Raw genomic sequence first — 11954 nt, 5'->3', positions numbered from 1 at the left:
AGGAGACGGTCCTTTATAACACAATGTGATCTGTGCTCCAATAGAGGTGAGCACAAGAGCCTTACGAAGGCTCAATGAAGAGCATGTCTGACCGCAGGGGGGGGAACTTAGGGTGGAGAAGATGAGTCGAAGTATGTTCATAGGGGCCGTGGGATGAGAGGTGGTGGGAAAGGTATTCCAGACAGTGTGTGTCAAGGCAAAGAGCCAGGAGAACACAGATAGGATTTTTTTTTTTTTTTTTTTTTTAATTCCAAGATGGAAGAGTGTTCTGATTGGCTGGAAAACAACGTACATGTGAAGCTGTATGGAAATGAGTGGAGAAAGGTAATACTTACAGCAACAGCAGTGAATATTTAGTGCCCACTTACCACATGTTGGACACAGTTCCAGGTACTCTGAACATACTCACTCATTTAATCATTACAACAGCCCTATGAGGTAGGCACTACTATTATCGCCATTTTCAGGTGAGGAATCTGAGGCCCAGAGAGAGTAAGTACGTTGCCCAGGGCCACACAGCGAGTATGTGGTAGGTTCTGGAGCTGAATGCAGAGTCCCTTCACTCTAAACTCCTGAGAGCCAGATGCTATAAGGCCTTGTTATTCCAAGTGGAGGAATGCTAAGGACATAATCCTGCAGGTGACCAGGAACCCCTGAAGCATTTGAAGCAGGGGAGTGACTTAAAACAAGGTGGTGTAAGAAAGTGCTCCCAGAGCAGTATCAAAGCCAGATGTAGTGGATGTCTCCATTAGTCACAAGAGGTACTAAGAGGTTGAGCTAAAGCAGCTGCAGCAGGGATGCAGAGGATGCATTCCCTGAACCCTTATGGGCAGAGACCTTTGGCCTCAGTGACTGTGGTGAAGGGTGCAGAGGAGAAGCTCAAGAAGATGACAGGTGTCTGGCTTATGCCCCTGTGTGAAGCCTCTCATAGGCATGCCAGTTACAGGAGGAAAAGCAGGTTTGTTTGGAAAGAGGTTTCTAGACCATGACTTCCATTTTAGCCATGTAGTTTTTGAGGTGCTTGTACAAGTTCTAGGTGGAAATGTCCAGGAGGCAGTGGGGAACTCAAAAGTAGATCTCAGGAGAGACGCTTGGGCCAGAGGGCTTGGGGAATCATTAGCATGGGGGTGGGAGGAGAGGCAGGCAGATCACGAGGTCAGGAGATCGAGACCATCCTGGCTAACATGGCAAAACCCCGTCTCTACTAAAAAAATACAAAAAATTAGCCGGGCGTGGAGGCGGGTGCCTGCTACTTGGGAGGCTGAGGCAGGAGAATGGCATGAACCCGGGAGGCGGGGCTTGCAGTGAGCCGCGACCGTGCCACTGCACTCCAGCCTGGGTGCACTCCAGCCTGGGTGACAGAGCAAGACTCCGTCTCAAAAAAAACAAAAACAAAAACAAAAACATAAATTTATTCTCTTACAGTTTTGGAGGCTAGAAGTTCAAAACAAGGTGTTGGCAGCACCATGCTCTCTCTGAAGATGCTAGGAAGAATCTGTTACACACCTTTCCATTCACTTCTGGGGTTTCCTGCAAGCCCTCACATTCCTTGGCTTGTAGATGCATCAGCCCAGTTTCTGCCCCCATCATCCTGTGGCCTCCTCTCTGTGTGTGCACCTGCATTCCCTCTCCTCTTCTTCTAAGGACACCAGTCATAGTAGATTAAAGGTTCACTCCTAACTAATTACATCTGTAACAACCCTATTTCCAAATAAAGTCACATTCTAAGATTCCTAGGAAGAACATGAATTTTTGGGGGTGTGTGAATACTGTCCAACCTGGGACATGGAGTAAATAAATGGCAAGCAAGATTACGGATTACTTTAAGCTAGAGAGGGAGATAGGGTTAAATGTAGGACTGTTTTTTTTTTTTTTTTTCCCCCCAGGACTAGAGAGGTTTAAACATGTTACTACATTGAATAAATGAAAGAGCCATGGACATGGAGAGGCTAACGATTCTGAACTAAGCACAAGTAATTGATAGCACAAGCTCCCAACGGGCTGGGGCCTGGAGCGCAGGTGGAAGGATCAACTGTGGGCAGAACTGGGGTGTGGGAGGGGTGTGCAGATGCAGATGTGTCTGACGGTGGGGAGCAGAAGCTGAGTGGGGCGAAGTGTGACAGGGCACCTCTGAGCACCCTGGAGGTGTTCACCAAGCAAATCAAGAGTAGATGGTGGAGCAAACAGCTGAAATAACAGCTTCTGAAATCAGCCCTGCTTTGTGGGGAGAGGATTAGTTAAGGATTCTAGCCATGGGAACCAAGAAGAGGAGGATAATCTGTTCATTCCTGTTATGGGGCTTTGGGGGAGCAGTTTCAGCCTCAACCTGGAGAATGTTTTAGAAGGCCAGAGAGAGGAACCCTGCAATCATGTGAGCCGGCCCCTCACTTTGAGATGAAGAGTCCACACAGCAGTAACACTGCCCTCTATCTAGTGGTTCTAGAGTGTGGCAATCTGGAGGGGTCATTATGGAAAAGGGCTGAAGCATTAGAATGTAGGCCCAATACTGAGATAGAAAGAGGATTCTCCGAGGTGACTTAGGCAGGGTGGTGGTGATGGCGGTGGATGTAAGAAGCCCTCTGCTACCTCAGTCCCAGCGTGGAATTCAATTCATTAAGAGTGGAGTCAGTCACCATTTAGGCCCCCGTGTTAGCCTTAATTTATTCCTCAGGTGTGGAGAATACGCCTCAAGATGCATTCAAAGTGTAAGCTACCTCTTCCTCAGCAGAGGACTGCCCAGCAGATTTGCAATTCTGTCATCTGGAAACTCTCTGACGTCTCCCTCAGCTCTTCCCACTCTTTTGCTTCAACACATTTTAAGACCAGGCCCCTAAGCCATAGAACCAGCATGAAAAACAAGCAGGTTTCAGGAAACATTGTCCCAAATGGAATCTCTACTGTACTCTGTTTATCAGATGGAAAGCTTAAAACAGTGTAAGAGTTTTCACAGGGTGTATTTATATCACACCAGTTTTGGGTCCATAGACAGGGGCTTTTTCTAGATCAAACTGCTCAATTGTCCTATTGATCCTGGCCTAAAATCTGAGTAGATAAAACATATTTAAGGAGAGATGAGATTCTAACCCTTAATAGCACAAAGCAGGGCTGAGCCCTAGGCCCATGTTTTTACACATACTATACAATTCAATGTGTTGTGCTACAGCTAGAACACTAGTTCTCAACCAGGGGCGATTTTGCTTTCCAGGGCACATTGGCAATGTCTGGAGAAATTTTTTTTTTCCATTTTCAAAAATTGTGGCAAAGCACCTAACATAAAATTGGCCATTTGAACCATATCATGTGTATAGTTCAGTGGCACTAAGCACATTCATACTGGTGTGCAACCATCACTACTATCCATCCATAGAACTCTTCTCATTTTGCAAAACTGAAACTCTGTACCCATGAAACACTAACTCCCTCTTCTCCTAGCCCCTGACAACCATCATTTGACTTTCTGTCTCCATGATTTTGACGACTCTAGGTACTTCACATAAGTGGAATCATACTGTCGAGGGATTTTTGATGGTCACAACTTGGGGTGGGGTGCTGCTGGTGTCTAGTGGGTAGAGGCTAGGGAGGCCACTCAACATCCTGCAATGCACTAGACAGTCCCCACAAGAAAGCATTAACCCCAAACATCAATCCTACCAAAATTGAGAAACTCTGAGCTAGAAAAATCCCATTAGTAATCTCAAGCCATGGAGTATCAGTCAATAGAGACTAGTTATGTTGCAATAAGAAACCACCTCCAGATTTCTGTGGTTTAACACAACAACTTATTTTTTTTGCTCTAACATAGAGCATCCTTAATCAGCAATCCAGGCTGGTGGGAGTTCCATCCTGACCTGGGCTTCCGTGATGACTGAAACAGGAAAAGGATCAGTGATAAATTGTGCACTGGCTTTTAAAGCTCCCATTGGAAGTGTCCAGGTCATTTGTGGTCACATTTTCTTGGCCAGATCAAATCACAGGTCCACATCTCACTTCAAAGTGAGTAAGAAAGTGCATTTCTACTCTGAAGAAGGACAACCACCACACCTAGCAATTAAAAATAAACTTCATAGTGTTATCACCTGCTTGAAGTGCTGATCTCAGAGCAAGCCTACTAGTAGGAGTGGTGCAGGCTGCAGGTTTTTTTTGTTTTGTTTTGTTTTTTTGAGACTGCACTCCAGCTTTACTCTGTCACCCAGGCTGGAGTACAGTGGCATGATCACAGTTCATTGCAGTCTTGACCGCCCCAGCACAAGCAATCCTCTCACCTCAGCCTCCTGATTAGTTGAGACTACAGGGCCATGCCACCATGCCTGGCTAATTTTTTGTATTTTTTTGTAGATATGGGGTCTCACCATGTTGCCTAGGCTGGTCTCGAACTCCTGGTGCAAGTGATCCACTTGCCTTGGCCTCCCAAAGTGCTGGGATTACAGGTATGAGCCCCCGCGCCTGGCCCAGGCTGCATGTAATGTGGTGTGTGTGCTGCCCACGAGAGTCACTCTGTGGCTACCTCATTATGCATCTTCATGTCTTGTGGTCAAACTGGCCTCTGCCCTACTTCCAAATTTTCTCTCTGCTTCTGCTTTATTTCCTCTTCGAAACTTCAGATTACCTGCTTCTTCACCTGCAGACCTGCCTCTTCTTTTGGGCTTGATGTTATCTCCTTTTGGCCTCAACACACTCAGGTGCCTCAGGTTACTTATCTGCTTAGGCAGATGACTTCGTGTCAGAACTTCATGACTTTGGCCTACAGGCTCTTGCATCGGACTGTGGTCCCCTTCTCAGAAAGCGATTTAGCAGCAACTATGCTGAGACTTAGGTGATTGTGTTTGGAAGAGATTTCAAATATTTAAATGAGTAAAATCCTTATACTCCATCCAATAGGTCATTTTTAAAAAAGAGGGTGGCATTTCATCCTGGCTGTACACTAGGGTCACTGGAGAGCTCTTAAAAATATTCCCCATTTCAAGCAATTCTGAATTAATTGTTTGGGATTTTTATATGAAGCTGAGAATGACAGGTTGATCCCTTCAGTGTTAGCACAATCCTGCTTGGCCCCATGAAGAACTCATCTCTTTAGGAATTGGAGACTCTTTTTCGAGAAGGTGGTTGATTGGTAACTCCTGCTCTTAAATCCTTTTTTTTTGTTTTTCCCTTTTCTCCATTGTAGAACCCAGAACTGTGAGGCTTCAATTAAATAAAAAACGTATTTAAACATGTCAGATGATTTTAAGGTATTTTTAAAGGAAAATTCTTGCCCTACCTTGAGTATTCTTGTGGAATACTCACTTCCACATGGAAGTGAAATGGGCCTTTGCCTGAGTCAGAAGAAAAAGAATATCCATCACTTCCTCAGGGGTTCCTGTGTAATTAGCATTGCACTGAAAACATTTACTTATATTATTTAAAATCCTAGATACAACCATGCAAGGTTGGTATTATTATTGCCTCTATTTTGCAGCTGAGGAAATCAAGGTCCAGAATGATTAAGCAAGATCACGCAGGTAAACTGGTAGATCTGGGCTTCAAACCCATATCCACAAATTCAAAGCTCTGGGTCTTTTTATTACATCATGCAACATAAACTCAGGGCAATTCAGGACAAGTTGGAGTCAAGACTTTACCCCGTACAAATATAAGTTCTGACTTCTAGATATCTGGAGCAAAATGTGCACGGCTTCCTATATACTCAGCAGTGCCCTCAGGGGCCATTTCAGACTCTCTAACTAGCAGCCAAGCACTCAGCAGAAAGACTGTCTAATGGATGTATTAACTTTCCAGGCCTCTAGCTTTCCTAAACTCTGTCTCTACTAAAGCAAATCCTTGCAGGCATGTCTCTGACTGCACTATCTTAGATGTAATTCCAGAAAAGCCTCCATAAAAATAAATATTACTGGTATACCCTCCACTTCTATTGAGAGCCAGACCCCTGGCCCAGATGAAATGATTATTCAGAGTAGGCATGGGGATGACTTTTAAAGGGGGCCATGATGCTAACTTGAGGAGGAATATTAAGAAGAACCAGTGGCTGAGACCCCAGTGGTCACTCCAGAGTTTGTATGGGAGAGTGAGGGGCTTAGGATGGTGATTGGAGTAGAGGGTTGGAGGACTGGAGAGTTATCTTGAGCAGTGCTTGCATACCCAGCACACCATTTTCAGCTCCATCGTGTATTTATTTGGTGTATTTATTTATTAGGTAGTGGGCCACTGGAGTTTAAAGCGGTTTAAAGCACTCCAGTTACCCCAGGGCACCATCATTGTGAGATAGGGAGTCAGAAGGAGATTGTAGTCAGTGACGGTGACATCAAGGTGTTTGGGTTGAAAGGGAAGTTATTTTGATGACAAGTACCTGAACACAGTTTCTGCAACTTTTAAGAACACACATTTGGAGACATTTTCCATGGTGTTTGTAAGTCTCCTACTATAGGGTCCATGTAATAAAGTTCTCTTTTAGCTCATATTCTCTGGCTAACTAGGACAGTCATTGCTTATCCACTTTCAGCTTCTAAAATGTTGTTGGCTTTTTTCCTCTGCTCATACTTCTCCAATTTTCTTTGTCCGTATGGGATTATGTCATTTAAACAACTCCTTTTCGTGGTTTTGGAAGGAAGTTGAGACAATGCCACATTTCTCTACAGGGGTTTGGGCATCTTTCATGGTCCTCTTCTATATTTGGATATTTGTGTATTTTTCTTCCTCAGCAGAAATGCCCATCTCATGGGTCTGCTGGTGGGGAGTGTTCCTGACTTCAGGGTGGATTTTACTGGATTTGTACCTGGAGTGGCTGAAAGAGAACATGTTCTGAGGGGTGAGTGCACACTGTAGGAAAAGGAGCATTCAAATCCCATCAGGCATGGGGAGCAAGAAAGCTTAGACAGGAGACACAGAAAGGCATGAGGGACAGGTCAGGAATGAATGCCTGAGGAGGGATGAGGCTGAAGGGCTCAAGAGCCAGAAGACCATAACCATATCAGGGACCTCAGAAACTCACTCTTCTTCTTTTTTTTTTTTTTTTTTTTTTTTTTTAATTTGAAACGGAGTCTCACTCTGTTGCCCAGGCTGGAGTGCAATGGTGCAATCTCGGCTCACTGTGACCGCTGCCTCCTGGGTTCAAGCGATTCCTGGGCCTCAGGATCCCTCAGTAGCTGGGATTACAGGCCATGTAATCCCACACATGCGCTACCATGTGTGGCTAATTTTTGTATTTTTTGTAGATATGGGCTTGGCTCAGCTGGTCCTGACCTCAACTCCTGACCTTAAGTGATTTGCCAGCCTCAGACTCCCAAAGTGCTGGGATTACAGGCATGAGCTGCCATGCCTGGCCTAGAAACTCATTCTTATTGGCCAGACGATAGAGAGTGATTTAAAGGCTCCAAGCCAGGCCAGACTGGTTTTAAACCTTAGGGCTAGTGTATTAATGAACGAGGTTCAAGCTTCTATGGCACGGGAACTGAGGGGCACCACAACACTCAACTTACTCAAGGGACCAACTCTAGCAGCCTTCGAAAGAGCCTGAAAAAGGTAGCCTTGAATTAGCTTCTGGGGGAAAAATATTTGTCCCAATTGAAGCAAGTGTTATTAGTGACTGTCTCTGCTATGGAAGCAGGGGTTACCTGCTTGCCTATGAGCAGTAGGATTTCTTGGGATTGATTTTGCAGGAACATGTACCTCCATGTGGCCAAACAAGCTTGCTTAGATTTGAATCATAGGATATTAAAGTAGAAAAGAATCTTTTTTTTTTTTTTTTTTTTTGAGACGGAGTCTCACTCTGTCACCCAGGTTGGAGTGCAGTGGCTCAATCTCTGCTCACTGCAAGCTCTGCCTCCCGTGTTCATGCCGTTCTCCTGGCTCAGCCTCCCGAGTAGCTGGGACTACAGGCACCCGCCACCAAGCCCAGCTAATTTTTTGTACTTTCAGTAGAGACGGGATTTCACCATGTTAGCCAGGATGGTCTCGATCTCCTGACCTTGTGATCTGCCCGCCTTGGCCTCCCAAAGTGCTGGGATTACAGGTGTGAGCCACCACGCCCGGCAAGTGGAAAAGAATCTTAAACATCTAATAGAGGGATGGCAAATTGGGTTCATTGTAAGCATCACCTCTGACCCTTTGGTTGTGGCTGCTAAGAGCATTGGGTGGGAAGAATTCCGAAGTTTTTTCTAGAGACAGACAGCTACAGTTCATTAGAGAGTCTAGTGGGCATGGAAGAGGGTGAGTGGTTGTGCCTGTAGCAGGATTTTGCCATCCCTAGTTCTAATCCAACACTTTGAGAGCTGAGGCTCAGAGACATGAGTGATTTACAGAGGTCCTTCCTTTGTTGCTTTTGTGTCACCAAATCTAGAATTAGGTCTTCTGCTCCCGAGAAAGTCAGCTGCCTCATTACCATGTAACATAGCTAGGTTCCCCCGTTCATCTAGAAAATAAATATTTATTGAGGGTTGGCCAGGGGCGGTGGCTCATTTCTGTAATCCCAGCACTTTGGGAGGCCGAGGTGGACGGATCATTTGGGGTGAGGAGCTTGGGACCAGCCTGGCCAACATGGTGAAACCCTGTCTCTACTAAAAATACAAAAATTAGCTGGAAATGCTTGAACCTGGGAGGTGGAGGTTGCAGTGAGCCGAGATTGCACCACTACACTCCAGCCTGGGCAGCAGAGAGAGATTCCATCTCAAAAAGATAAAAATAATAATACAAATAAATAAATAAATAAATAAATTCAAAATAAAAACTTATTGAGGGCCTACTTGGTTTTCAGTACTGAAATAGGAGCTGAACACAGAGCAGTGAATGAATAGGCCAAGTCCCTGTTCTCCTTGGCCTTACATTTTAGGGGAGAAGACAGATTCGTAATTATTAGGAGAAAGCAGGAAATTTCTACTTTCATGGGTGGGATACCAGAAGGCGAATCATGATGAAAGGAAATGTTGGGACAGATTTCTATAGCATAGATACATTTTAGGATGATTGGGGCTTTGTGTTGTGAGCACAGGATCTCTGGAGCAGTCAAAGGGCACCGGGAACCTCATCTCTTAAGACTTGCATGCACTGTAGGCCGCCCTTGGTGTCCCTCACTCTGGCCAAGCTCACTTCATCATGGCCTTTGCACTTGCTCTTCTCTGCCTGGGGAAGAATGCTCTTTCCCTAGAGATCCAAAGGGCTCACTCCTTCAGTGTCTTCAAATCTCTGTCAAATATCACCTTAACAGAGAAGCTTTCGCTGGCCTCTAGAGGACAAAGTTGCACATTTTCCCAACCACTTACCCTGCTCATCCTTCTTTATAGCACCCCTCACCGCCTATTGTATTATTTTTTTTTTATTGGTCAGCTTTCTGTCCAGAATGAAAGATCTATGAGAACTAAGAACCTGTCTGCTCATTGAGGTGTTCCCAGACTCTAGAAAAATGTCTGGCCCATAGGAGGTGCTTAATCAAAAAAATTTTAATGAAAACTGGAGGGAAAAAGATAGGAGAAAATAAATTCATGAAGAAGAGTGCTGGGTAGGGTGGGAGAAGAAGAGGTCAATGGATCCAGGTCCTACAGGGAATCACTGTCCAAGCAGGGAGTCCAGGGAAGTCACATGGCCTCCTTCAATCAGGCGAGCTGGAGTTGCTGACATCCCCTGCAACCTGGGAGCCAGTGGTGCAATGCTCCAGTTGAGTCCCAGGACAGGAGGAGGCTAATGAACAGCCACCTTTGGAGCTGCAGGGTCACTTCAGTCACCCCTGTTTATTTCCAAGCTGCTGAGAGACTTATGCACATTTCCTCTTCTCACTTGCCTCTTCACATCTCTAGCTGCCGCAGGAATTTATGGCTTAATTAAAGTGGAAAGCAGGGTTTATATATGTTTATATAAAGTTGTATTTTCCTCTATGTGGGAATCATCTCTTTTTTGGAAGAAAATTCAAATGTTAAAATTCTTAGGAGCCTAGGAGTTCGTGACTAGCCTGGGAAACATTGCAACCCCATCTTTACGAAGAATAAAAAAATTAGCCCGGAGTGGTAGTGCATGCCTGTGGTCCCAGCTTCTTGGGGGGCTGAGAGGCAGGAGGATCACTTGAACCCAGGAGGTTGAGGCTGCAGTGATCATGCTGCTGCACTCTAGCCTGGGTGACAGAGTCAGACCTTGTTTAAAAACAAAGAAAGAAACACCTAGAAAGTATACTACAGATAAATCTAGTTCATACTCCTTGTTTTCTATAGGAGTACACTGAGGTCCAGGGTCATACAACCCATAAATGGCCAGCCTACAGAAACCCTGTAAGAGGTGGAGTTTGGGGAAAAGTTCCTCTTCTAAGCAGTGCCTTTGGGGCTGCCTGGAAGCTTTGCTGAGCTGTGCTGGCTTCCTGAAGCTTAATTTATAGCCAGCCAGTGAGTGGAGCTAAAGCTTCATGAGACAGTGGCTTGTCTAGCAGACTTGCTGGGGAATTCCTTCCTGAATGCTTCCCCTTGCTGAGTGTCCGGCTCCGTCCTCACCTTTCCTTAGCAGTCCTGCGGAGGAGCTTATCTCAGCCTGGCAGAGCAGAGGGTCACACTTCCAGACAGCCTCTTTGTGCTACGCCTGGCCTCCTCCTCCCCCGACTTTGTTCTCCTTTCCCAGTCATGGCCCCTGGCATTCTCAGCCCTAAAGCCAGGCAGCATCAGCTAGGTTTTATTAAACTTTCTAGCCTAGAGAGAAATGGAGCTGCAGAGATCCTTCCTGTTATTCTTTGGTGCAAAGAACGAGCACACACAGGTGTTTTAAGTCCTTAAGCCAAGCAATCTGTTTAAACCCAGGATTGCAAACTCAAATGCCTACAGGGGCCAGACAGCAAACATACTGGGAGAGATGAGCTGGGGGAAGACAACAGACTTCCGGGGACTGTGGCACAGTGGAGAACACAGGTGCTTTCTCGAAATGGCAGAGCAGCTACCCCACTGCAGTCATTGAAGCCTGGTGGGAATGCCGGTTGAGTGTTGCCTGAGCCTCTGACACAGCAAGTGAAAGTGTAGAAGCGGAATTTTAAAGCACTTTCTGGGCCTAAGGAAACCTCTGTGTACTTGCTTGGTGTGTGGGCTGCCAGCTTAAGTCTGGTTTAAACGGTGGGGAGAGGTCCTGGTTCTGTCTACTTTTCTGCCACTTCTCCCTGCCACTCTGCCCTATTTGATTTCCACAGTAGTGCCTGTTAATCAGGAGACATTGTTGGTCTGAGGAAGAAGCAGTTTGAAAATTATTCAAACCTTTCTCAGTGACCCATGAGCACGGTATATGCTTGTTATTATGTCTGTTTATTCATTCATTCAGTTATTTGACACATATTGAAGGGTATTTTATACACACATTGCACTCTCGGGATGCTGGAGTGAACACTGCACGGCTCTCAAGGAGCTCAGAGTTTCCGAGGAGAGGTGAGCACCATGTGTGGTTGCAATGATTCAGTGTGGTGAGGACTTAATAGACATATTAAGCTGCCTGATAGACATATAGGAACAAGGACGACATACAGAATTCTTAGCTCTGCCTGAGGGAACTACAGAAGAGTTCTAGGAAGATGCAGTGAGGTGTGAAGGTGGGAGCAGGGGAGGAGGGGCAATGGATTTGAAAAGCTGGGTGAATGGACAAAGTAGATAACAGGATGGGAGAGCCTTCCAGGTAAATGCAGGGTGAATTTGGGCTTAGTTGTACGACAGTGCTCGGTGTGGTTGGGGCATGTTGGGTAATCTGTGTGGGGTGCTGTCTGAAATGGCTGCAGAAGATGCTGGGGATGCAGAACCCTGGGGTCAGGCCAGGTAAGGGCCTGTGTGCCATCTTAAGAACCCCAGTGGGTATACCCTGGGGAGCTACTAAAGTTGTGCATACAGGAGAGTCGCACAGTCATATCAGAATGATCATAGAAAGATCATTCGGGTTCCATTGATAAGCATAATTTGGAAGGGCAGGTTGGGAGTGTCATGGAGTATCATGGAGGAGCTGTAAGATGGGTGGAG

At 45.8% G+C, this 11954-nt stretch overlaps 1 long non-coding RNA gene across 1 annotated transcript in view; it reads left to right on the top strand.

Annotated features, from left to right (window-relative positions):
• LOC105554763 overlaps nt 1–1928 on the top strand; it is a 3366-nt gene extending 1438 nt beyond the window's left edge. The window contains exon 3 of the long non-coding RNA XR_001008377.1: nt 1426–1928. This is a non-coding gene — a long non-coding RNA (uncharacterized LOC105554763). The remainder of the gene's footprint in view (nt 1–1425) is intronic.
• Nucleotides 1929–11954: the final 10026 nt, after the last annotated feature.

This window comes from Mandrillus leucophaeus, unplaced genomic scaffold (assembly GCF_000951045.1).
Source record: "Mandrillus leucophaeus isolate KB7577 unplaced genomic scaffold, Mleu.le_1.0 Scaffold66, whole genome shotgun sequence".
Classification (NCBI taxonomy): domain Eukaryota; kingdom Metazoa; phylum Chordata; class Mammalia; order Primates; family Cercopithecidae; genus Mandrillus; species Mandrillus leucophaeus.
Note: the sequence above shows the minus strand (reverse complement) of the source record. Positions and strands in the feature narration are given on the sequence as shown.